The sequence below is a fragment of the Lissotriton helveticus genome, chromosome 1_2 (genome assembly GCF_964261635.1).
Source record: "Lissotriton helveticus chromosome 1_2, aLisHel1.1, whole genome shotgun sequence".
Classification (NCBI taxonomy): domain Eukaryota; kingdom Metazoa; phylum Chordata; class Amphibia; order Caudata; family Salamandridae; genus Lissotriton; species Lissotriton helveticus.
This window is the reverse complement of record NC_136058.1, coordinates 377,598,762-377,620,394: the sequence shown is the minus strand read 5'-3', so window position 1 is coordinate 377,620,394 and position 21,633 is coordinate 377,598,762. Positions and strand designations below refer to the sequence as shown.

At 47.6% G+C, this 21,633-nt stretch overlaps 29 non-coding genes across 29 annotated transcripts; 12 read left to right on the top strand and 17 right to left on the bottom strand.

Annotated features, from left to right (window-relative positions):
- Positions 1–20: 20 nt before the first annotated feature.
- Positions 21–92, bottom strand: TRNAW-CCA (transfer RNA tryptophan (anticodon CCA)). Its single transcript has one exon. It is a non-coding gene; the product is annotated as a tRNA-Trp (tRNA).
- Positions 93–620: 528 nt separating this feature from the next.
- Positions 621–691, top strand: TRNAG-GCC (transfer RNA glycine (anticodon GCC)). Its single transcript has one exon. It is a non-coding gene; the product is annotated as a tRNA-Gly (tRNA).
- Positions 692–2,302: 1,611 nt separating this feature from the next.
- TRNAG-GCC (transfer RNA glycine (anticodon GCC)) lies at positions 2,303–2,373 on the top strand. The gene has a single exon. It is a non-coding gene; the product is annotated as a tRNA-Gly (tRNA).
- Positions 2,374–2,444: 71 nt separating this feature from the next.
- On the bottom strand, positions 2,445–2,516 carry TRNAW-CCA (transfer RNA tryptophan (anticodon CCA)). The gene has a single exon. It is a non-coding gene; the product is annotated as a tRNA-Trp (tRNA).
- A 248-nt stretch (positions 2,517–2,764) lies between these two features.
- TRNAN-GUU (transfer RNA asparagine (anticodon GUU)) lies at positions 2,765–2,838 on the bottom strand. The gene has a single exon. It is a non-coding gene; the product is annotated as a tRNA-Asn (tRNA).
- Positions 2,839–3,045: 207 nt separating this feature from the next.
- On the top strand, positions 3,046–3,116 carry TRNAG-GCC (transfer RNA glycine (anticodon GCC)). Its single transcript has one exon. It is a non-coding gene; the product is annotated as a tRNA-Gly (tRNA).
- A 1,614-nt stretch (positions 3,117–4,730) lies between these two features.
- TRNAG-GCC (transfer RNA glycine (anticodon GCC)) lies at positions 4,731–4,801 on the top strand. The gene has a single exon. It is a non-coding gene; the product is annotated as a tRNA-Gly (tRNA).
- Positions 4,802–4,872: 71 nt separating this feature from the next.
- Positions 4,873–4,944, bottom strand: TRNAW-CCA (transfer RNA tryptophan (anticodon CCA)). Its single transcript has one exon. It is a non-coding gene; the product is annotated as a tRNA-Trp (tRNA).
- A 248-nt stretch (positions 4,945–5,192) lies between these two features.
- On the bottom strand, positions 5,193–5,266 carry TRNAN-GUU (transfer RNA asparagine (anticodon GUU)). Its single transcript has one exon. It is a non-coding gene; the product is annotated as a tRNA-Asn (tRNA).
- Positions 5,267–5,473: 207 nt separating this feature from the next.
- On the top strand, positions 5,474–5,544 carry TRNAG-GCC (transfer RNA glycine (anticodon GCC)). The gene has a single exon. It is a non-coding gene; the product is annotated as a tRNA-Gly (tRNA).
- Positions 5,545–7,297: 1,753 nt separating this feature from the next.
- TRNAW-CCA (transfer RNA tryptophan (anticodon CCA)) lies at positions 7,298–7,369 on the bottom strand. The gene has a single exon. It is a non-coding gene; the product is annotated as a tRNA-Trp (tRNA).
- Positions 7,370–7,617: 248 nt separating this feature from the next.
- Positions 7,618–7,691, bottom strand: TRNAN-GUU (transfer RNA asparagine (anticodon GUU)). Its single transcript has one exon. It is a non-coding gene; the product is annotated as a tRNA-Asn (tRNA).
- Positions 7,692–7,898: 207 nt separating this feature from the next.
- On the top strand, positions 7,899–7,969 carry TRNAG-GCC (transfer RNA glycine (anticodon GCC)). The gene has a single exon. It is a non-coding gene; the product is annotated as a tRNA-Gly (tRNA).
- A 1,753-nt stretch (positions 7,970–9,722) lies between these two features.
- On the bottom strand, positions 9,723–9,794 carry TRNAW-CCA (transfer RNA tryptophan (anticodon CCA)). Its single transcript has one exon. It is a non-coding gene; the product is annotated as a tRNA-Trp (tRNA).
- A 248-nt stretch (positions 9,795–10,042) lies between these two features.
- On the bottom strand, positions 10,043–10,116 carry TRNAN-GUU (transfer RNA asparagine (anticodon GUU)). The gene has a single exon. It is a non-coding gene; the product is annotated as a tRNA-Asn (tRNA).
- Positions 10,117–10,323: 207 nt separating this feature from the next.
- TRNAG-GCC (transfer RNA glycine (anticodon GCC)) lies at positions 10,324–10,394 on the top strand. Its single transcript has one exon. It is a non-coding gene; the product is annotated as a tRNA-Gly (tRNA).
- Positions 10,395–12,021: 1,627 nt separating this feature from the next.
- TRNAG-GCC (transfer RNA glycine (anticodon GCC)) lies at positions 12,022–12,092 on the top strand. The gene has a single exon. It is a non-coding gene; the product is annotated as a tRNA-Gly (tRNA).
- Positions 12,093–12,163: 71 nt separating this feature from the next.
- Positions 12,164–12,235, bottom strand: TRNAW-CCA (transfer RNA tryptophan (anticodon CCA)). The gene has a single exon. It is a non-coding gene; the product is annotated as a tRNA-Trp (tRNA).
- A 248-nt stretch (positions 12,236–12,483) lies between these two features.
- Positions 12,484–12,557, bottom strand: TRNAN-GUU (transfer RNA asparagine (anticodon GUU)). Its single transcript has one exon. It is a non-coding gene; the product is annotated as a tRNA-Asn (tRNA).
- A 207-nt stretch (positions 12,558–12,764) lies between these two features.
- Positions 12,765–12,835, top strand: TRNAG-GCC (transfer RNA glycine (anticodon GCC)). Its single transcript has one exon. It is a non-coding gene; the product is annotated as a tRNA-Gly (tRNA).
- A 1,769-nt stretch (positions 12,836–14,604) lies between these two features.
- Positions 14,605–14,676, bottom strand: TRNAW-CCA (transfer RNA tryptophan (anticodon CCA)). The gene has a single exon. It is a non-coding gene; the product is annotated as a tRNA-Trp (tRNA).
- Positions 14,677–14,924: 248 nt separating this feature from the next.
- On the bottom strand, positions 14,925–14,998 carry TRNAN-GUU (transfer RNA asparagine (anticodon GUU)). The gene has a single exon. It is a non-coding gene; the product is annotated as a tRNA-Asn (tRNA).
- A 207-nt stretch (positions 14,999–15,205) lies between these two features.
- TRNAG-GCC (transfer RNA glycine (anticodon GCC)) lies at positions 15,206–15,276 on the top strand. The gene has a single exon. It is a non-coding gene; the product is annotated as a tRNA-Gly (tRNA).
- A 1,769-nt stretch (positions 15,277–17,045) lies between these two features.
- Positions 17,046–17,117, bottom strand: TRNAW-CCA (transfer RNA tryptophan (anticodon CCA)). The gene has a single exon. It is a non-coding gene; the product is annotated as a tRNA-Trp (tRNA).
- A 248-nt stretch (positions 17,118–17,365) lies between these two features.
- On the bottom strand, positions 17,366–17,439 carry TRNAN-GUU (transfer RNA asparagine (anticodon GUU)). The gene has a single exon. It is a non-coding gene; the product is annotated as a tRNA-Asn (tRNA).
- A 207-nt stretch (positions 17,440–17,646) lies between these two features.
- Positions 17,647–17,717, top strand: TRNAG-GCC (transfer RNA glycine (anticodon GCC)). Its single transcript has one exon. It is a non-coding gene; the product is annotated as a tRNA-Gly (tRNA).
- Positions 17,718–19,470: 1,753 nt separating this feature from the next.
- TRNAW-CCA (transfer RNA tryptophan (anticodon CCA)) lies at positions 19,471–19,542 on the bottom strand. The gene has a single exon. It is a non-coding gene; the product is annotated as a tRNA-Trp (tRNA).
- A 248-nt stretch (positions 19,543–19,790) lies between these two features.
- TRNAN-GUU (transfer RNA asparagine (anticodon GUU)) lies at positions 19,791–19,864 on the bottom strand. Its single transcript has one exon. It is a non-coding gene; the product is annotated as a tRNA-Asn (tRNA).
- Positions 19,865–20,071: 207 nt separating this feature from the next.
- On the top strand, positions 20,072–20,142 carry TRNAG-GCC (transfer RNA glycine (anticodon GCC)). Its single transcript has one exon. It is a non-coding gene; the product is annotated as a tRNA-Gly (tRNA).
- The last annotated feature ends 1,491 nt before the right edge of the window (positions 20,143–21,633 follow it).

Here is a 21,633-nt window from a genome sequence, read left to right as displayed (position 1 = left end):
GGGAATAAAATGGTAAGCAGTGACCCCGACGTGATTTGGACACGCAACCTTCTGATCTGGAGTCAGACGCGCTACCGTTGCGCCACGAGGTCCTTACACTTACAGCTTTCGGAGCCAGATCAACAAATGCTGTGGGCCTTTTGACTTATTTTCCCCTCCTCATATGCCTACAGTTGTATTACAGAGCTTGACCTTTTGTTTTCTATCCTAATTATGAAATTGACTGCAGGTGCCGAGAGAACGCAGAGAATTGAAATATTCAGGGAAAGGGTGTCCAGCAGGAGAGAGCAAAGGTATGTATCTGTTTTCCATTCAAGTGTTTCATTCAGGCAAAATAATACGTCCTTGGTGAGCTTGAACCACCAACCTTTCGGTTAACAGCCGAACACGCTAACCGATTGCGCCACAGAGACGAGTGACTACAGCATCTTTCCTTAGACTCAATATATATCTTGATATGTATGTGCCTGCCTGGAGCTTGTCTTATATAAGCCATCATCATGTGAAACTTTGGCGTTGTCATGTCTGCTGCGCACACTTTGTTCATATGTGTACAATTTAAGTGTGTGCACCTGATCACTGTCTTGGACAGAGCTATGCCTGTGAACTCCCCATGTGAAGCATTGGTGGTTCAGTGGTAGAATTCTCGCCTGCCACGCGGGAGGCCCGGGTTCGATTCCCGGCCAATGCAAGGCTGCATTCCTTTGACTTTGTTTTCGAAAGGAAATATATGAACTCAGTGGGGAATAAAATGGTAAGCAGTGACCCCGACGTGATTTGACCACGCAACCTTCTGATCTGGAGTCAGACGCGCTACCGTTGCGCCACAAGGTCCTTACACTTACAGCCTTCAAGCCAGATCAACAAATGCTGATGGCCTTTTGACTTATTTTCCCCTCCTCATATGCCTACAGTTGTATTACAGGGCTAGGCCTTTTGTTTTCTATCCTAATTATGAAATTGACTGCAGGTGCAGAGAGAACGCAGAGGATTGAAATGTTCAGATAAAGGGTCTTAAGCAGGAGAGAGCAGAGGTACGTATCTGTGTTTCATTAAAGTGTTTCATGCCGGCAAAAAGGATACTTCCCTGGGTGGGCTTGAACCACCAACCTTTCTGTTAACAACCGAACGCGCTAACCATTTGCACCACAGAGGTTAATAACTGTAGCACAGTTCCTGAGACTCAATATATATCTTGATAATTGTGTGCCTGCCTGGAGCTTGTGTTATATAATGCGTCTTTATGCCATACAGCATTTCTCATTTGCTTAGTGTCTTGTTATTGTTGGACGTAATGATGAATAGACTACTGTCTAATGGTCTTAGAGCCAGTATTACTACCGGTCCCAGTGTATGAGACACATACATGACTTTTCTGTTGCCTGCTTAGCATAGCTCCCTGCTCCTCTGTAGGTGTGCTACCAGCCAGTAAGGCGTGTGCCTTGCCCATCAGATGTGTTATGTTAGACTTGACTTCTCTGTGAGCAAAGTCTCCCTCCCATAGCAGGTGCTTTCTCTGAACTCTTGACTTGTAAGACTGCTGGGAAAGGCCCTCCCTAGCCCCTCACTCAGATAGATACATTTACCTTCAGAGCTCAGCTTTGGAGAAAGAGATTGGGGAGAGAGCAAATAGGGGAAGGCCCATGGTGCACACTTTATTTTACATAAAAGCTGGGGCTTGTGGGAGGACAGGGACAAGAGGGTTCTCAGGGAAAGAAATCCCAGGAGTATTGATGGCTAGGCCCTGAAACACAACAATCCCGGATTGGCAAGGCACAATATGCCTGTGCAACAGGCCTGACCCTAGGCTTCCGGAGTTCTTGGTCACAAAAGGCTCCAGTGATCTAAGCCCGACCAGGGCTGTAGGCCGCGTTGGGAGCGCGTTAGGGACGCGTAAAGGGACGCAGGGCGCAGAACTCTGCCCGTTTCACCCCAGCATTTAGGGGAGGACACAGAATCTGGGAAAGCCAGTGGGAAGGATTTTCCAGGAGGAGAGTTCAGTGAGATAATCTGAAACACAATAGTGCTGGTGATCTGGCGGGTGCATTCTGTGAACCACTTTTGTCGGGAGCAGCCTGCCATCATGCCCTGATAAACACAACTCTAGTCCCAAGCCAGTGACCTCAGCAAATGCAAAGACATTCATAGTTATAGTCTCCTGCATCTGATTCTTGCCATCTTCATGTGAAACGTTGGCGTTATCATGTCTGCTGCGCACACTTTGTTCATATGTGTACAATTTAAGTGTGTGCACCTGATCACTGTCTTGGGCAGAGCTCTGCCTGTGAACAACCCATGTGAAGCATTGGTGGTTCAGTGGTAGAATTCTCGCCTGCCACGCGGGAGGCCCGGGTTCGATTCCCGGCCAATGCAAGACTGCTTTCTTTTGACTTTGTTTTCGAAAGGAAATATATGACCTCAGTGGGGAATAAAATGGTAAGCAGTGACCCCGACTTGATTTGAACACGCAACCTTCTGATCTGGAGTCAGACGCGCTACCGTTGCGCCACGAGGTCCTTACACTTACAGCTTTCGGAGCCAGATCAACAAATGCTGTGGGCCTTTTGACTTATTTTCCCCTCCTCATATGCCTACAGTTGTATTACAGAGCTTGACCTTTTGTTTTCTATCCTAATTATGAAATTGACTGCAGGTGCCGAGAGAACGCAGAGAATTGAAATATTCAGGGAAAGGGTGTCCAGCAGGAGAGAGCAAAGGTATGTATCTGTTTTCCATTCAAGTGTTTCATTCAGGCAAAATAATACGTCCCTGGGTGGGCTTGAACCACCAACCTTTCGGTTAACAGCCGAACGCGCTAACCGATTGCGCCACAGAGACGAGTGACTACAGCATCTTTCCTTAGACTCAATATATATCTTGATATGTATGTGCCTGCCTGGAGCTTGTCTTATATAAGCCATCATCATGTGAAACTTTGGCGTTGTCATGTCTGCTGCGCACACTTTGTTCATATGTGTACAATTTAAGTGTGTGCAACTGATCACTGTCTTGGACAGAGCTATGCCTGTGAACTCCCCATGTGAAGCATTGGTGGTTCAGTGGTAGAATTCTCGCCTGCCACGCGGGAGGCCCGGGTTCGATTCCCGGCCAATGCAAGGCTGCGTTCCTTTGACTTTGTTTTCGAAAGGAAATATATGAACTCAGTGGGGAATAAAATGGCAAGCAGTGACCCCGACGTGATTTGACCACGCAACCTTCTGATCTGGAGTCAGACGCGCTACCGTTGCGCCACAAGGTCTTTACACTTACAGCCTTCAAGCCAGATCAACAAATGCTGATGGCCTTTTGACTTATTTTCCCCTCCTCATATGCCTACAGTTGTATTACAGGGCTAGGCCTTTTGTTTTCTATCCTAATTATGAAATTGACTGCAGGTGCAGAGAGAACGCAGAGGATTAAAATGTTCAGATAAAGGGTCTTAAGCAGGAGAGAGCAGAGGTACGTATCTGTGTTTCATTAAAGTGTTTCATGCCGGCAAAAAGGATACTTCCCTGGGTGGGCTTGAACCACAACCTTTCTGTTAACAACCGAACGCGCTAACCATTTGCACCACAGAGGTTAATAACTGTAGCACAGTTCCTGAGACTCAATATATATCTTGATAATTGTGTGCCTGCCTGGAGCTTGTGTTATATAATGCGTCTTTATGCCATACAGCATTTCTCATTTGCTTAGTGTCTTGTTATTGTTGGACGTAATGATGAATAGACTACTGTCTAATGGTCTTAGAGCCAGTATTACTACCGGTCCCAGTGTATGAGACACATACATGACTTTTCTGTTGCCTGCTTAGCATAGCTCCCTGCTCCTCTGTAGGTGTGCTACCAGCCAGTAAGGCGTGTGCCTTGCCCATCAGATGTGTTATGTTAGACTTGACTTCTCTGTGAGCAAAGTCTCCCTCCCATAGCAGGTGCTTTCTCTGAACTCTTGACTTGTAAGACTGCTGGGAAAGGCCCTCCCTAGCCCCTCACTCAGATAGATACATTTACCTTCAGAGCTCAGCTTTGGAGAAAGAGATTGGGGAGAGAGCAAATAGGGGAAGGCCCATGGTGCACACTTTATTTTACATAAAAGCTGGGGCTTGTGGGAGGACAGGGACAAGAGGGTTCTCAGGGAAAGAAATCCCAGGAGTATTGATGGCTAGGCCCTGAAACACAACAATCCCGGATTGGCAAGGCACAATATGCCTGTGCAACAGGCCTGACCCTAGGCTTCCGGAGTTCTTGGTCACAAAAGGCTCCAGTGATCTAAGCCCGACCAGGGCTGTGCCCGACCAGGGCTGTAGGCCGCGTTGGGAGCGCGTTAGGGACGCAGGGCGCAGAACTCTGCCCGTTTCACCCCAGCATTTAGGGGAGGACACAGAATCTGGGAAAGCCAGTGGGAAGGATTTTCCAGGAGGAGAGTTCAGTGAGATAATCTGAAACACAATAGTGCTGGTGATCTGGCGGGTGCATTCTGTGAACCACTTTTGTCGGGAGCAGCCTGCCATCATGCCCTGATAAACACAACTCTAGTCCCAAGCCAGTGACCTCAGCAAATGCAAAGACATTCATAGTTATAGTCTCCTGCATCTGATTCTTGCCATCTTCATGTGAAACGTTGGCGTTATCATGTCTGCTGCGCACACTTTGTTCATATGTGTACAATTTAAGTGTGTGCACCTGATCACTGTCTTGGGCAGAGCTCTGCCTGTGAACAACCCATGTGAAGCATTGGTGGTTCAGTGGTAGAATTCTCGCCTGCCACGCGGGAGGCCCGGGTTTGATTCCCGGCCAATGCAAGACTGCTTTCTTTTGACTTTGTTTTCGAAAGGAAATATATGACCTCAGTGGGGAATAAAATGGTAAGCAGTGACCCCGACGTGATTTGGACACGCAACCTTCTGATCTGGAGTCAGACGCGCTACCGTTGCGCCACGAGGTCCTTACACTTACAGCTTTCGGAGCCAGATCAACAAATGCTGTGGGCCTTTTGACTTATTTTCCCCTCCTCATATGCCTACAGTTGTATTACAGAGCTTGACCTTTTGTTTTCTATCCTAATTATGAAATTGACTGCAGGTGCCGAGAGAACGCAGAGAATTGAAATATTCAGGGAAAGGGTGTCCAGCAGGAGAGAGCAAAGGTATGTATCTGTTTTCCATTCAAGTGTTTCATTCAGGCAAAATAATACGTCCCTGGGTGGGCTTGAACCACCAACCTTTCGGTTAACAGCCGAACGCGCTAACCGATTGCGCCACAGAGACGAGTGACTACAGCATCTTTCCTTAGACTCAATATATATCTTGATATGTATGTGCCTGCCTGGAGCTTGTCTTATATAAGCCATCATCATGTGAAACTTTGGCGTTGTCATGTCTGCTGCGCACACTTTGTTCATATGTGTACAATTTAAGTGTGTGCACCTGATCACTGTCTTGGACAGAGCTATGCCTGTGAACTCCCCATGTGAAGCATTGGTGGTTCAGTGGTAGAATTCTCGCCTGCCACGCGGGAGGCCCGGGTTTGATTCCCGGCCAATGCAAGGCTGCGTTCCTTTGACTTTGTTTTCGAAAGGAAATATATGAACTCAGTGGGGAATAAAATGGTAAGCAGTGACCCCGACGTGATTTGACCACGCAACCTTCTGATCTGGAGTCAGACGCGCTACTGTTGCGCCACAAGGTCCTTACACTTACAGCCTTCAAGCCAGATCAACAAATGCTGATGGCCTTTTGACTTATTTTCCCCTCCTCATATGCCTACAGTTGTATTACAGGGCTAGGCCTTTTGTTTTCTATCCTAATTATGAAATTGACTGCAGGTGCAGAGAGAACGCAGAGGATTGAAATGTTCAGATAAAGGGTCTTAAGCAGGAGAGAGCAGAGGTACGTATCTGTGTTTCATTAAAGTGTTTCATGCCGGCAAAAAGGATATTTCCCTGGGTGGGCTTGAACCACCAACCTTTCTGTTAACAACCGAACGCGCTAACCATTTGCACCACAGAGGTTAATAACTGTAGCTCAGTTCCTGAGACTCAATATATATCTTGATAATTGTGTGCCTGCCTGGAGCTTGTGTTATATAATGCGTCTTTATGCCATACAGCATTTCTCATTTGCTTAGTGTCTTGTTATTGTTGGACGTAATGATGAATAGACTACTGTCTAATGGTCTTAGAGCCAGTATTACTACCGGTCCCAGTGTATGAGACACATACATGACTTTTCTGTTGCCTGCTTAGCATAGCTCCCTGCTCCTCTGTAGGTGTGCTACCAGCCAGTAAGGCGTGTGCCTTGCCCATCAGATGTGTTATGTTAGACTTGACTTCTCTGTGAGCAAAGTCTCCCTCCCATAGCAGGTGCTTTCTCTGAACTCTTGACTTGTAAGACTGCTGGGAAAGGCCCTCCCTAGCCCCTCACTCAGATAGATACATTTACCTTCAGAGCTCAGCTTTGGAGAAAGAGATTGGGGAGAGAGCAAATAGGGGAAGGCCCATGGTGCACACTTTATTTTACATAAAAGCAGGGGCTTGTGGGAGGACAGGGACAAGAGGGTTCTCAGGGAAAGAAATCCCAGGAGTATTGATGGCTAGGCCCTGAAACACAACAATCCCGGATTGGCAAGGCACAATATGCCTGTGCAACAGGCCTGACCCTAGGCTTCCGGAGTTCTTGGTCACAAAAGGCTCCAGTGATCTAAGCCCGACCAGGGCTGTAGGCCGCGTTGGGAGCGCGTTAGGGACGCGTAAAGGGACGCAGGGCGCAGAACTCTGCCCGTTTCACCCCAGCATTTAGGGGAGGACACAGAATCTGGGAAAGCCAGTGGGAAGGATTTTCCAGGAGGAGAGTTCAGTGAGATAATCTGAAACACAATAGTGCTGGTGATCTGGCGGGTGCATTCTGTGAACCACTTTTGTCGGGAGCAGCCTGCCATCATGCCCTGATAAACACAACTCTAGTCCCAAGCCAGTGACCTCAGCAAATGCAAAGACATTCATAGTTATAGTCTCCTGCATCTGATTCTTGCCATCTTCATGTGAAACGTTGGCGTTATCATGTCTGCTGCGCACACTTTGTTCATATGTGTACAATTTAAGTGTGTGCACCTGATCACTGTCTTGGGCAGAGCTCTGCCTGTGAACAACCTATGTGAAGCATTGGTGGTTCAGTGGTAGAAGTCTCGCCTGCCACGCGGGAGGCCCGGGTTCGATTCCCGGCCAATGCAAGACTGCTTTCTTTTGACTTTGTTTTCGAAAGGAAATATATGACCTCAGTGGGGAATAAAATGGTAAGCAGTGACCCCGACGTGATTTGGACACGCAACCTTCTGATCTGGAGTCAGACGCGCTACCGTTGCGCCACGAGGTCCTTACACTTACAGCTTTCGGAGCCAGATCAACAAATGCTGTGGGCCTTTTGACTTATTTTCCCCTCCTCATATGCCTACAGTTGTATTACAGAGCTTGACCTTTTGTTTTCTATCCTAATTATGAAATTGACTGCAGGTGCCGAGAGAACGCAGAGAATTGAAATATTCAGGGAAAGGGTGTCCAGCAGGAGAGAGCAAAGGTATGTATCTGTTTTCCATTCAAGTGTTTCATTCAGGCAAAATAATACGTCCCTGGGTGGGCTTGAACCACCAACCTTTCGGTTAACAGCCAAACGCGCTAACCGATTGCGCCACAGAGACGAGTGACTACAGCATCTTTCCTTAGACTCAATATATATCTTGATATGTATGTGCCTGCCTGGAGCTTGTCTTATATAAGCCATCATCATGTGAAACTTTGGCGTTGTCATGTCTGCTGCGCACACTTTGTTCATATGTGTACAATTTAAGTGTGTGCACCTGATCACTGTCTTGGACAGAGCTATGCCTGTGAACTCCCCATGTGAAGCATTGGTGGTTCAGTGGTAGAATTCTCGCCTGCCACGCGGGAGGCCCGGGTTTGATTCCCGGCCAATGCAAGGCTGCGTTCCTTTGACTTTGTTTTCGAAAGGAAATATATGAACTCAGTGGGGAATAAAATGGTAAGCAGTGACCCCGACGTGATTTGACCACGCAACCTTCTGATCTGGAGTCAGACGCGCTACCGTTGCGCCACAAGGTCCTTACACTTACAGCCTTCAAGCCAGATCAACAAATGCTGATGGCCTTTTGACTTATTTTCCCCTCCTCATATGCCTACAGTTGTATTACAGGGCTAGGCCTTTTGTTTTCTATCCTAATTATGAAATTGACTGCAGGTGCAGAGAGAACGCAGAGGATTGAAATGTTCAGATAAAGGGTCTTAAGCAGGAGAGAGCAGAGGTACGTATCTGTGTTTCATTAAAGTGTTTCATGCCGGCAAAAAGGATACTTCCCTGGGTGGGCTTGAACCACCAACCTTTCTGTTAACAACCGAACGCGCTAACCATTTGCACCACAGAGGTTAATAACTGTAGCTCAGTTCCTGAGACTCAATATATATCTTGATAATTGTGTGCCTGCCTGGAGCTTGTGTTATATAATGCGTCTTTATGCCATACAGCATTTCTCATTTGCTTAGTGTCTTGTTATTGTTGGACGTAATGATGAATAGACTACTGTCTAATGGTCTTAGAGCCAGTATTACTACCGGTCCCAGTGTATGAGACACATACATGACTTTTCTGTTGCCTGCTTAGCATAGCTCCCTGCTCCTCTGTAGGTGTGCTACCAGCCAGTAAGGCGTGTGCCTTGCCCATCAGATGTGTTATGTTAGACTTGACTTCTCTGTGAGCAAAGTCTCCCTCCCATAGCAGGTGCTTTCTCTGAACTCTTGACTTGTAAGACTGCTGGGAAAGGCCCTCCCTAGCCCCTCACTCAGATAGATACATTTACCTTCAGAGCTCAGCTTTGGAGAAAGAGATTGGGGAGAGAGCAAATAGGGGAAGGCCCATGGTGCACACTTTATTTTACATAAAAGCAGGGGCTTGTGGGAGGACAGGGACAAGAGGGTTCTCAGGGAAAGAAATCCCAGGAGTATTGATGGCTAGGCCCTGAAACACAACAATCCCGGATTGGCAAGGCACAATATGCCTGTGCAACAGGCCTGACCCTAGGCTTCCGGAGTTCTTGGTCACAAAAGGCTCCAGTGATCTAAGCCCGACCAGGGCTGTAGGCCGCGTTGGGAGCGCGTTAGGGACGCGTAAAGGGACGCAGGGCGCAGAACTCTGCCCGTTTCACCCCAGCATTTAGGGGAGGACACAGAATCTGGGAAAGCCAGTGGGAAGGATTTTCCAGGAGGAGAGTTCAGTGAGATAATCTGAAACACAATAGTGCTGGTGATCTGGCGGGTGCATTCTGTGAACCACTTTTGTCGGGAGCAGCCTGCCATCATGCCCTGATAAACACAACTCTAGTCCCAAGCCAGTGACCTCAGCAAATGCAAAGACATTCATAGTTATAGTCTCCTGCATCTGATTCTTGCCATCTTCATGTGAAACGTTGGCGTTATCATGTCTGCTGCGCACACTTTGTTCATATGTGTACAATTTAAGTGTGTGCACCTGATCACTGTCTTGGGCAGAGCTCTGCCTGTGAACAACCTATGTGAAGCATTGGTGGTTCAGTGGTAGAAGTCTCGCCTGCCACGCGGGAGGCCCGGGTTCGATTCCCGGCCAATGCAAGACTGCTTTCTTTTGACTTTGTTTTCGAAAGGAAATATATGACCTCAGTGGGGAATAAAATGGTAAGCAGTGACCCCGACGTGATTTGGACACGCAACCTTCTGATCTGGAGTCAGACGCGCTACCGTTGCGCCACGAGGTCCTTACACTTACAGCTTTCGGAGCCAGATCAACAAATGCTGTGGGCCTTTTGACTTATTTTCCCCTCCTCATATGCCTACAGTTGTATTACAGAGCTTGACCTTTTGTTTTCTATCCTAATTATGAAATTGACTGCAGGTGCCGAGAGAACGCAGAGAATTGAAATATTCAGGGAAAGGGTGTCCAGCAGGAGAGAGCAAAGGTATGTATCTGTTTTCCATTCAAGTGTTTCATTCAGGCAAAATAATACGTCCCTGGGTGGGCTTGAACCACCAACCTTTCGGTTAACAGCCAAACGCGCTAACCGATTGCGCCACAGAGACGAGTGACTACAGCATCTTTCCTTAGACTCAATATATATCTTGATATGTATGTGCCTGCCTGGAGCTTGTCTTATATAAGCCATCATCATGTGAAACTTTGGCGTTGTCATGTCTGCTGCGCACACTTTGTTCATATGTGTACAATTTAAGTGTGTGCACCTGATCACTGTCTTGGACAGAGCTATGCCTGTGAACTCCCCATGTGAAGCATTGGTGGTTCAGTGGTAGAATTCTCGCCTGCCACGCGGGAGGCCCGGGTTTGATTCCCGGCCAATGCAAGGCTGCGTTCCTTTGACTTTGTTTTCGAAAGGAAATATATGAACTCAGTGGGGAATAAAATGGTAAGCAGTGACCCCGACGTGATTTGACCACGCAACCTTCTGATCTGGAGTCAGACGCGCTACCGTTGCGCCACAAGGTCCTTACACTTACAGCCTTCAAGCCAGATCAACAAATGCTGATGGCCTTTTGACTTATTTTCCCCTCCTCATATGCCTACAGTTGTATTACAGGGCTAGGCCTTTTGTTTTCTATCCTAATTATGAAATTGACTGCAGGTGCAGAGAGAACGCAGAGGATTGAAATGTTCAGATAAAGGGTCTTAAGCAGGAGAGAGCAGAGGTACGTATCTGTGTTTCATTAAAGTGTTTCATGCCGGCAAAAAGGATACTTCCCTGGGTGGGCTTGAACCACCAACCTTTCTGTTAACAACCGAACGCGCTAACCATTTGCACCACAGAGGTTAATAACTGTAGCTCAGTTCCTGAGACTCAATATATATCTTGATAATTGTGTGCCTGCCTGGAGCTTGTGTTATATAATGCGTCTTTATGCCATACAGCATTTCTCATTTGCTTAGTGTCTTGTTATTGTTGGACGTAATGATGAATAGACTACTGTCTAATGGTCTTAGAGCCAGTATTACTACCGGTCCCAGTGTATGAGACACATACATGACTTTTCTGTTGCCTGCTTAGCATAGCTCCCTGCTCCTCTGTAGGTGTGCTACCAGCCAGTAAGGCGTGTGCCTTGCCCATCAGATGTGTTATGTTAGACTTGACTTCTCTGTGAGCAAAGTCTCCCTCCCATAGCAGGTGCTTTCTCTGAACTCTTGACTTGTAAGACTGCTGGGAAAGGCCCTCCCTAGCCCCTCACTCAGATAGATACATTTACCTTCAGAGCTCAGCTTTGGAGAAAGAGATTGGGGAGAGAGCAAATAGGGGAAGGCCCATGGTGCACACTTTATTTTACATAAAAGCTGGGGCTTGTGGGAGGACAGGGACAAGAGGGTTCTCAGGGAAAGAAATCCCAGGAGTATTGATGGCTAGGCCCTGAAACACAACAATCCCGGATTGGCAAGGCACAATATGCCTGTGCAACAGGCCTGACCCTAGGCTTCCGGAGTTCTTGGTCACAAAAGGCTCCAGTGATCTAAGCCCGACCAGGGCTGTGCCCGACCAGGGCTGTAGGCCGCGTTGGGAGCGCGTTAGGGACGCGTAAAGGGACGCAGGGCGCAGAACTCTGCCCGTTTCACCCCAGCATTTAGGGGAGGACACAGAATCTGGGAAAGCCAGTGGGAAGGATTTTCCAGGAGGAGAGTTCAGTGAGATAATCTGAAACACAATAGTGCTGGTGATCTGGCGGGTGCATTCTGTGAACCACTTTTGTCGGGAGCAGCCTGCCATCATGCCCTGATAAACACAACTCTAGTCCCAAGCCAGTGACCTCAGCAAATGCAAAGACATTCATAGTTATAGTCTCCTGCATCTGATTCTTGCCATCTTCATGTGAAACGTTGGCGTTATCATGTCTGCTGCGCACACTTTGTTCATATGTGTACAATTTAAGTGTGTGCACCTGATCACTGTCTTGGGCAGAGCTCTGCCTGTGAACAACCCATGTGAAGCATTGGTGGTTCAGTGGTAGAATTCTCGCCTGCCACGCGGGAGGCCCGGGTTTGATTCCCGGCCAATGCAAGACTGCTTTCTTTTGACTTTGTTTTCGAAAGGAAATATATGACCTCAGTGGGGAATAAAATGGTAAGCAGTGACCCCGACGTGATTTGGACACGCAACCTTCTGATCTGGAGTCAGACGCGCTACCGTTGCGCCACGAGGTCCTTACACTTACAGCTTTCGGAGCCAGATCAACAAATGCTGTGGGCCTTTTGACTTATTTTCCCCTCCTCATATGCCTACAGTTGTATTACAGAGCTTGACCTTTTGTTTTCTATCCTAATTATGAAATTGACTGCAGGTGCCGAGAGAACGCAGAGAATTGAAATATTCAGGGAAAGGGTGTCCAGCAGGAGAGAGCAAAGGTATGTATCTGTTTTCCATTCAAGTGTTTCATTCAGGCAAAATAATACGTCCCTGGGTGGGCTTGAACCACCAACCTTTCGGTTAACAGCCGAACGCGCTAACCGATTGCGCCACAGAGACGAGTGACTACAGCATCTTTCCTTAGACTCAATATATATCTTGATATGTATGTGCCTGCCTGGAGCTTGTCTTATATAAGCCATCATCATGTGAAACTTTGGCGTTGTCATGTCTGCTGCGCACACTTTGTTCATATGTGTACAATTTAAGTGTGTGCACCTGATCACTGTCTTGGACAGAGCTATGCCTGTGAACTCCCCATGTGAAGCATTGGTGGTTCAGTGGTAGAATTCTCGCCTGCCACGCGGGAGGCCCGGGTTTGATTCCCGGCCAATGCAAGGCTGCGTTCCTTTGACTTTGTTTTCGAAAGGAAATATATGAACTCAGTGGGGAATAAAATGGTAAGCAGTGACCCCGACGTGATTTGACCACGCAACCTTCTGATCTGGAGTCAGACGCGCTACCGTTGCGCCACAAGGTCCTTACACTTACAGCCTTCAAGCCAGATCAACAAATGCTGATGGCCTTTTGACTTATTTTCCCCTCCTCATATGCCTACAGTTGTATTACAGGGCTAGGCCTTTTGTTTTCTATCCTAATTATGAAATTGACTGCAGGTGCAGAGAGAACGCAGAGGATTGAAATGTTCAGATAAAGGGTCTTAAGCAGGAGAGAGCAGAGGTACGTATCTGTGTTTCATTAAAGTGTTTCATGCCGGCAAAAAGGATACTTCCCTGGGTGGGCTTGAACCACCAACCTTTCTGTTAACAACCGAACGCGCTAACCATTTGCACCACAGAGGTTAATAACTGTAGCTCAGTTCCTGAGACTCAATATATATCTTGATAATTGTGTGCCTGCCTGGAGCTTGTGTTATATAATGCGTCTTTATGCCATACAGCATTTCTCATTTGCTTAGTGTCTTGTTATTGTTGGACGTAATGATGAATAGACTACTGTCTAATGGTCTTAGAGCCAGTATTACTACCGGTCCCAGTGTATGAGACACATACATGACTTTTCTGTTGCCTGCTTAGCATAGCTCCCTGCTCCTCTGTAGGTGTGCTACCAGCCAGTAAGGCGTGTGCCTTGCCCATCAGATGTGTTATGTTAGACTTGACTTCTCTGTGAGCAAAGTCTCCCTCCCATAGCAGGTGCTTTCTCTGAACTCTTGACTTGTAAGACTGCTGGGAAAGGCCCTCCCTAGCCCCTCACTCAGATAGATACATTTACCTTCAGAGCTCAGCTTTGGAGAAAGAGATTGGGGAGAGAGCAAATAGGGGAAGGCCCATGGTGCACACTTTATTTTACATAAAAGCAGGGGCTTGTGGGAGGACAGGGACAAGAGGGTTCTCAGGGAAAGAAATCCCAGGAGTATTGATGGCTAGGCCCTGAAACACAACAATCCCGGATTGGCAAGGCACAATATGCCTGTGCAACAGGCCTGACCCTAGGCTTCCGGAGTTCTTGGTCACAAAAGGCTCCAGTGATCTAAGCCCGACCAGGGCTGTGCCCGACCAGGGCTGTAGGCCGCGTTGGGAGCGCGTTAGGGACGCGTAAAGGGACGCAGGGCGCAGAACTCTGCCCGTTTCACCCCAGCATTTAGGGGAGGACACAGAATCTGGGAAAGCCAGTGGGAAGGATTTTCCAGGAGGAGAGTTCAGTGAGATAATCTGAAACACAATAGTGCTGGTGATCTGGCGGGTGCATTCTGTGAACCACTTTTGTCGGGAGCAGCCTGCCATCATGCCCTGATAAACACAACTCTAGTCCCAAGCCAGTGACCTCAGCAAATGCAAAGACATTCATAGTTATAGTCTCCTGCATCTGATTCTTGCCATCTTCATGTGAAACGTTGGCGTTATCATGTCTACTGCGCACACTTTGTTCATATGTGTACAATTTAAGTGTGTGCACCTGATCACTGTCTTGGGCAGAGCTCTGCCTGTGAACAACCTATGTGAAGCATTGGTGGTTCAGTGGTAGAAGTCTCGCCTGCCACGCGGGAGGCCCGGGTTCGATTCCCGGCCAATGCAAGACTGCTTTCTTTTGACTTTGTTTTCGAAAGGAAATATATGACCTCAGTGGGGAATAAAATGGTAAGCAGTGACCCCGACGTGATTTGGACACGCAACCTTCTGATCTGGAGTCAGACGCGCTACCGTTGCGCCACGAGGTCCTTACACTTACAGCTTTCGGAGCCAGATCAACAAATGCTGTGGGCCTTTTGACTTATTTTCCCCTCCTCATATGCCTACAGTTGTATTACAGAGCTTGACCTTTTGTTTTCTATCCTAATTATGAAATTGACTGCAGGTGCCGAGAGAACGCAGAGAATTGAAATATTCAGGGAAAGGGTGTCCAGCAGGAGAGAGCAAAGGTATGTATCTGTTTTCCATTCAAGTGTTTCATTCAGGCAAAATAATACGTCCCTGGGTGGGCTTGAACCACCAACCTTTCGGTTAACAGCCGAACGCGCTAACCGATTGCGCCACAGAGACGAGTGACTACAGCATCTTTCCTTAGACTCAATATATATCTTGATATGTATGTGCCTGCCTGGAGCTTGTCTTATATAAGCCATCATCATGTGAAACTTTGGCGTTGTCATGTCTGCTGCGCACACTTTGTTCATATGTGTACAATTTAAGTGTGTGCACCTGATCACTGTCTTGGACAGAGCTATGCCTGTGAACTCCCCATGTGAAGCATTGGTGGTTCAGTGGTAGAATTCTCGCCTGCCACGCGGGAGGCCCGGGTTTGATTCCCGGCCAATGCAAGGCTGCGTTCCTTTGACTTTGTTTTCGAAAGGAAATATATGAACTCAGTGGGGAATAAAATGGTAAGCAGTGACCCCGACGTGATTTGACCACGCAACCTTCTGATCTGGAGTCAGACGCGCTACCGTTGCGCCACAAGGTCCTTACACTTACAGCCTTCAAGCCAGATCAACAAATGCTGATGGCCTTTTGACTTATTTTCCCCTCCTCATATGCCTACAGTTGTATTACAGGGCTAGGCCTTTTGTTTTCTATCCTAATTATGAAATTGACTGCAGGTGCAGAGAGAACGCAGAGGATTGAAATGTTCAGATAAAGGGTCTTAAGCAGGAGAGAGCAGAGGTACGTATCTGTGTTTCATTAAAGTGTTTCATGCCGGCAAAAAGGATACTTCCCTGGGTGGGCTTGAACCACCAACCTTTCTGTTAACAACCGAACGCGCTAACCATTTGCACCACAGAGGTTAATAACTGTAGCTCAGTTCCTGAGACTCAATATATATCTTGATAATTGTGTGCCTGCCTGGAGCTTGTGTTATATAATGCGTCTTTATGCCATACAGCATTTCTCATTTGCTTAGTGTCTTGTTATTGTTGGACGTAATGATGAATAGACTACTGTCTAATGGTCTTAGAGCCAGTATTACTACCGGTCCCAGTGTATGAGACACATACATGACTTTTCTGTTGCCTGCTTAGCATAGCTCCCTGCTCCTCTGTAGGTGTGCTACCAGCCAGTAAGGCGTGTGCCTTGCCCATCAGATGTGTTATGTTAGACTTGACTTCTCTGTGAGCAAAGTCTCCCTCCCATAGCAGGTGCTTTCTCTGAACTCTTGACTTGTAAGACTGCTGGGAAAGGCCCTCCCTAGCCCCTCACTCAGATAGATACATTTACCTTCAGAGCTCAGCTTTGGAGAAAGAGATTGGGGAGAGAGCAAATAGGGGAAGGCCCATGGTGCACACTTTATTTTACATAAAAGCAGGGGCTTGTGGGAGGACAGGGACAAGAGGGTTCTCAGGGAAAGAAATCCCAGGAGTATTGATGGCTAGGCCCTGAAACACAACAATCCCGGATTGGCAAGGCACAATATGCCTGTGCAACAGGCCTGACCCTAGGCTTCCGGAGTTCTTGGTCACAAAAGGCTCCAGTGATCTAAGCCCGACCAGGGCTGTGCCCGACCAGGGCTGTAGGCCGCGTTGGGAGCGCGTTAGGGACGCGTAAAGGGACGCAGGGCGCAGAACTCTGCCCGTTTCACCCCAGCATTTAGGGGAGGACACAGAATCTGGGAAAGCCAGTGGGAAGGATTTTCCAGGAGGAGAGTTCAGTGAGATAATCTGAAACACAATAGTGCTGGTGATCTGGCGGGTGCATTCTGTGAACCACTTTTGTCGGGAGCAGCCTGCCATCATGCCCTGATAAACACAACTCTAGTCCCAAGCCAGTGACCTCAGCAAATGCAAAGACATTCATAGTTATAGTCTCCTGCATCTGATTCTTGCCATCTTCATGTGAAACGTTGGCGTTATCATGTCTGCTGCGCACACTTTGTTCATATGTGTACAATTTAAGTGTGTGCACCTGATCACTGTCTTGGGCAGAGCTCTGCCTGTGAACAACCTATGTGAAGCATTGGTGGTTCAGTGGTAGAAGTCTCGCCTGCCACGCGGGAGGCCCGGGTTCGATTCCCGGCCAATGCAAGACTGCTTTCTTTTGACTTTGTTTTCGAAAGGAAATATATGACCTCAGTGGGGAATAAAATGGTAAGCAGTGACCCCGACGTGATTTGGACACGCAACCTTCTGATCTGGAGTCAGACGCGCTACCGTTGCGCCACGAGGTCCTTACACTTACAGCTTTCGGAGCCAGATCAACAAATGCTGTGGGCCTTTTGACTTATTTTCCCCTCCTCATATGCCTACAGTTGTATTACAGAGCTTGACCTTTTGTTTTCTATCCTAATTATGAAATTGACTGCAGGTGCCGAGAGAACGCAGAGAATTGAAATATTCAGGGAAAGGGTGTCCAGCAGGAGAGAGCAAAGGTATGTATCTGTTTTCCATTCAAGTGTTTCATTCAGGCAAAATAATACGTCCCTGGGTGGGCTTGAACCACCAACCTTTCGGTTAACAGCCGAACGCGCTAACCGATTGCGCCACAGAGACGAGTGACTACAGCATCTTTCCTTAGACTCAATATATATCTTGATATGTATGTGCCTGCCTGGAGCTTGTCTTATATAAGCCATCATCATGTGAAACTTTGGCGTTGTCATGTCTGCTGCGCACACTTTGTTCATATGTGTACAATTTAAGTGTGTGCACCTGATCACTGTCTTGGACAGAGCTATGCCTGTGAACTCCCCATGTGAAGCATTGGTGGTTCAGTGGTAGAATTCTCGCCTGCCACGCGGGAGGCCCGGGTTCGATTCCCGGCCAATGCAAGGCTGCGTTCCTTTGACTTTGTTTTCGAAAGGAAATATATGAACTCAGTGGGGAATAAAATGGTAAGCAGTGACCCCGACGTGATTTGACCACGCAACCTTCTGATCTGGAGTCAGACGCGCTACCGTTGCGCCACAAGGTCCTTACACTTACAGCCTTCAAGCCAGATCAACAAATGCTGATGGCCTTTTGACTTATTTTCCCCTCCTCATATGCCTACAGTTGTATTACAGGGCTAGGCCTTTTGTTTTCTATCCTAATTATGAAATTGACTGCAGGTGCAGAGAGAACGCAGAGGATTGAAATGTTCAGATAAAGGGTCTTAAGCAGGAGAGAGCAGAGGTACGTATCTGTGTTTCATTAAAGTGTTTCATGCCGGCAAAAAGGATACTTCCCTGGGTGGGCTTGAACCACCAACCTTTCTGTTAACAACCGAACGCGCTAACCATTTGCACCACAGAGGTTAATAACTGTAGCTCAGTTCCTGAGACTCAATATATATCTTGATAATTGTGTGCCTGCCTGGAGCTTGTGTTATATAATGCGTCTTTATGCCATACAGCATTTCTCATTTGCTTAGTGTCTTGTTATTGTTGGACGTAATGATGAATAGACTACTGTCTAATGGTCTTAGAGCCAGTATTACTACCGGTCCCAGTGTATGAGACACATACATGACTTTTCTGTTGCCTGCTTAGCATAGCTCCCTGCTCCTCTGTAGGTGTGCTACCAGCCAGTAAGGCGTGTGCCTTGCCCATCAGATGTGTTATGTTAGACTTGACTTCTCTGTGAGCAAAGTCTCCCTCCCATAGCAGGTGCTTTCTCTGAACTCTTGACTTGTAAGACTGCTGGGAAAGGCCCTCCCTAGCCCCTCACTCAGATAGATACATTTACCTTCAGAGCTCAGCTTTGGAGAAAGAGATTGGGGAGAGAGCAAATAGGGGAAGGCCCATGGTGCACACTTTATTTTACATAAAAGCAGGGGCTTGTGGGAGGACAGGGACAAGAGGGTTCTCAGGGAAAGAAATCCCAGGAGTATTGATGGCTAGGCCCTGAAACACAACAATCCCGGATTGGCAAGGCACAATATGCCTGTGCAACAGGCCTGACCCTAGGCTTCCGGAGTTCTTGGTCACAAAAGGCTCCAGTGATCTAAGCCCGACCAGGGCTGTAGGCCGCATTGGGAGCGCGTTAGGGACGCGTAAAGGGACGCAGGGCGCAGAACTCTGCCCGTTTCACCCCAGCATTTAGGGGAGGACACAGAATCTGGGAAAGCCAGTGGGAAGGATTTTCCAGGAGGAGAGTTCAGTGAGATAATCTGAAACACAATAGTGCTGGTGATCTGGCGGGTGCATTCTGTGAACCACTTTTGTCGGGAGCAGCCTGCCATCATGCCCTGATAAACACAACTCTAGTCCCAAGCCAGTGACCTCAGCAAATGCAAAGACATTCATAGTTATAGTCTCCTGCATCTGATTCTTGCCATCTTCATGTGAAACGTTGGCGTTATCATGTCTGCTGCGCACACTTTGTTCATATGTGTACAATTTAAGTGTGTGCACCTGATCACTGTCTTGGGCAGAGCTCTGCCTGTGAACAACCCATGTGAAGCATTGGTGGTTCAGTGGTAGTATTCTCGCCTGCCACGCGGGAGGCCCGGGTTCGATTCCCGGCCAATGCAAGACTGCTTTCTTTTGACTTTGTTTTCGAAAGGAAATATATGACCTCAGTGGGGAATAAAATGGTAAGCAGTGACCCCGACGTGATTTGAACACGCAACCTTCTGATCTGGAGTCAGACGCGCTACCGTTGCGCCACGAGGTCCTTACACTTACAGCTTTCGGAGCCAGATCAACAAATGCTGTGGGCCTTTTGACTTATTTTCCCCTCCTCATATGCCTACAGTTGTATTACAGAGCTTGACCTTTTGTTTTCTATCCTAATTATGAAATTGACTGCAGGTGCCGAGAGAACGCAGAGAATTGAAATATTCAGGGAAAGGGTGTCCAGCAGGAGAGAGCAAAGGTATGTATCTGTTTTCCATTCAAGTGTTTCATGCAGGCAAAATAATACGTCCCTGGGTGGGCTTGAACCACCAACCTTTTAGTTAACAGCCGAACGCGCTAACCGATTGCACCACAGAGACGAGTGACTACAGCATTTTTCCTTAGACTCAATATATATCTTGATATGTATGTGCCTGCCTGGAGCTTGTCTTATATAAGCCATCATCATGTGAAACTTTGGCGTTGTCATGTCTGCTGCGCACACTTTGTTCATATGTGTACAATTTAAGTGTGTGCACCTGATCACTGTCTTGGACAGAGCTATGCCTGTGAACTCCCCATGTGAAGCATTGGTGGTTCAGTGGTAGAATTCTCGCCTGCCACGCGTGAGGCCCGGGTTCGATTCCCGGCCAATGCAAGGCTGCGTTCCTTTGACTTTGTTTTCGAAAGGAAATATATGAACTCAGTGGGGAATAAAATGGTAAGCAGTGACCCCGACGTGATTTGACCACGCAACCTTCTGATCTGGAGTCAGACGCGCTACCGTTGCGCCACAAGGTCCTTACACTTACAGCCTTCAAGCCAGATCAACAAATGCTGATGGCCTTTTGACTTATTTTCCCCTCCTCATATGCCTACAGTTGTATTACAGGGCTAGGCCTTTTGTTTTCTATCCTAATTATGAAATTGACTGCAGGTGCAGAGAGAACGCAGAGGATTGAAATGTTCAGATAAAGGGTCTTAAGCAGGAGAGAGCAGAGGTACGTATCTGTGTTTCATTAAAGTGTTTCATGCAGGCAAAAAGGATACTTCCCTGGGTGGGCTTGAACCACCAACCTTTCTGTTAACAACCGAACGCGCTAACCATTTGCACCACAGAGGTTAATAACTGTAGCACAGTTCCTGAGACTCAATATATATCTTGATAATTGTGTGCCTGCCTGGAGCTTGTGTTATATAATGCGTCTTTATGCCATACAGCATTTCTCATTTGCTTAGTGTCTTGTTATTGTTGGACGTAATGATGAATAGACTACTGTCTAATGGTCTTAGAGCCAGTATTACTACCGGTCCCAGTGTATGAGACACATACATGACTTTTCTGTTGCCTGCTTAGCATAGCTCCCTGCTCCTCTGTAGGTGTGCTACCAGCCAGTAAGGCGTGTGCCTTGCCCATCAGATGTGTTATGTTAGACTTGACTTCTCTGTGAGCAAAGTCTCCCTCCCATAGCAGGTGCTTTCTCTGAACTCTTGACTTGTAAGACTGCTGGGAAAGGCCCTCCCTAGCCCCTCACTCAGATAGATACATTTACCTTCAGAGCTCAGCTTTGGAGAAAGAGATTGGGGAGAGAGCAAATAGGGGAAGGCCCATGGTGCACACTTTATTTTACATAAAAGCTGGGGCTTGTGGGAGGACAGGGACAAGAGGGTTCTCAGGGAAAGAAATCCCAGGAGTATTGATGGCTAGGCCCTGAAACACAACAATCCCGGATTGGCAAGGCACAATATGCCTGTGCAACAGGCCTGACCCTAGGCTTCCGGAGTTCTTGGTCACAAAAGGCTCCAGTGATCTAAGCCCGACCAGGGCTGTGCCCGACCAGGGCTGTAGGCCGCGTTGGGAGCGCGTTAGGGACGCGTAAAGGGACGCAGGGCGCAGAACTCTGCCCGTTTCACCCCAGCATTTAGGGGAGGACACAGAATCTGGGAAAGCCAGTGGGAAGGATTTTCCAGGAGGAGAGTTCAGTGAGATAATATGAAACACAATAGTGCTGGTGATCTGGCGGGTGCATTCTGTGAACCACTTTTGTCGGGAGCAGCCTGCCATCATGCCCTGATAAACACAACTCTAGTCCCAAGCCAGTGACCTCAGCAAATGCAAAGACATTCATAGTTATAGTCTCCTGCATCT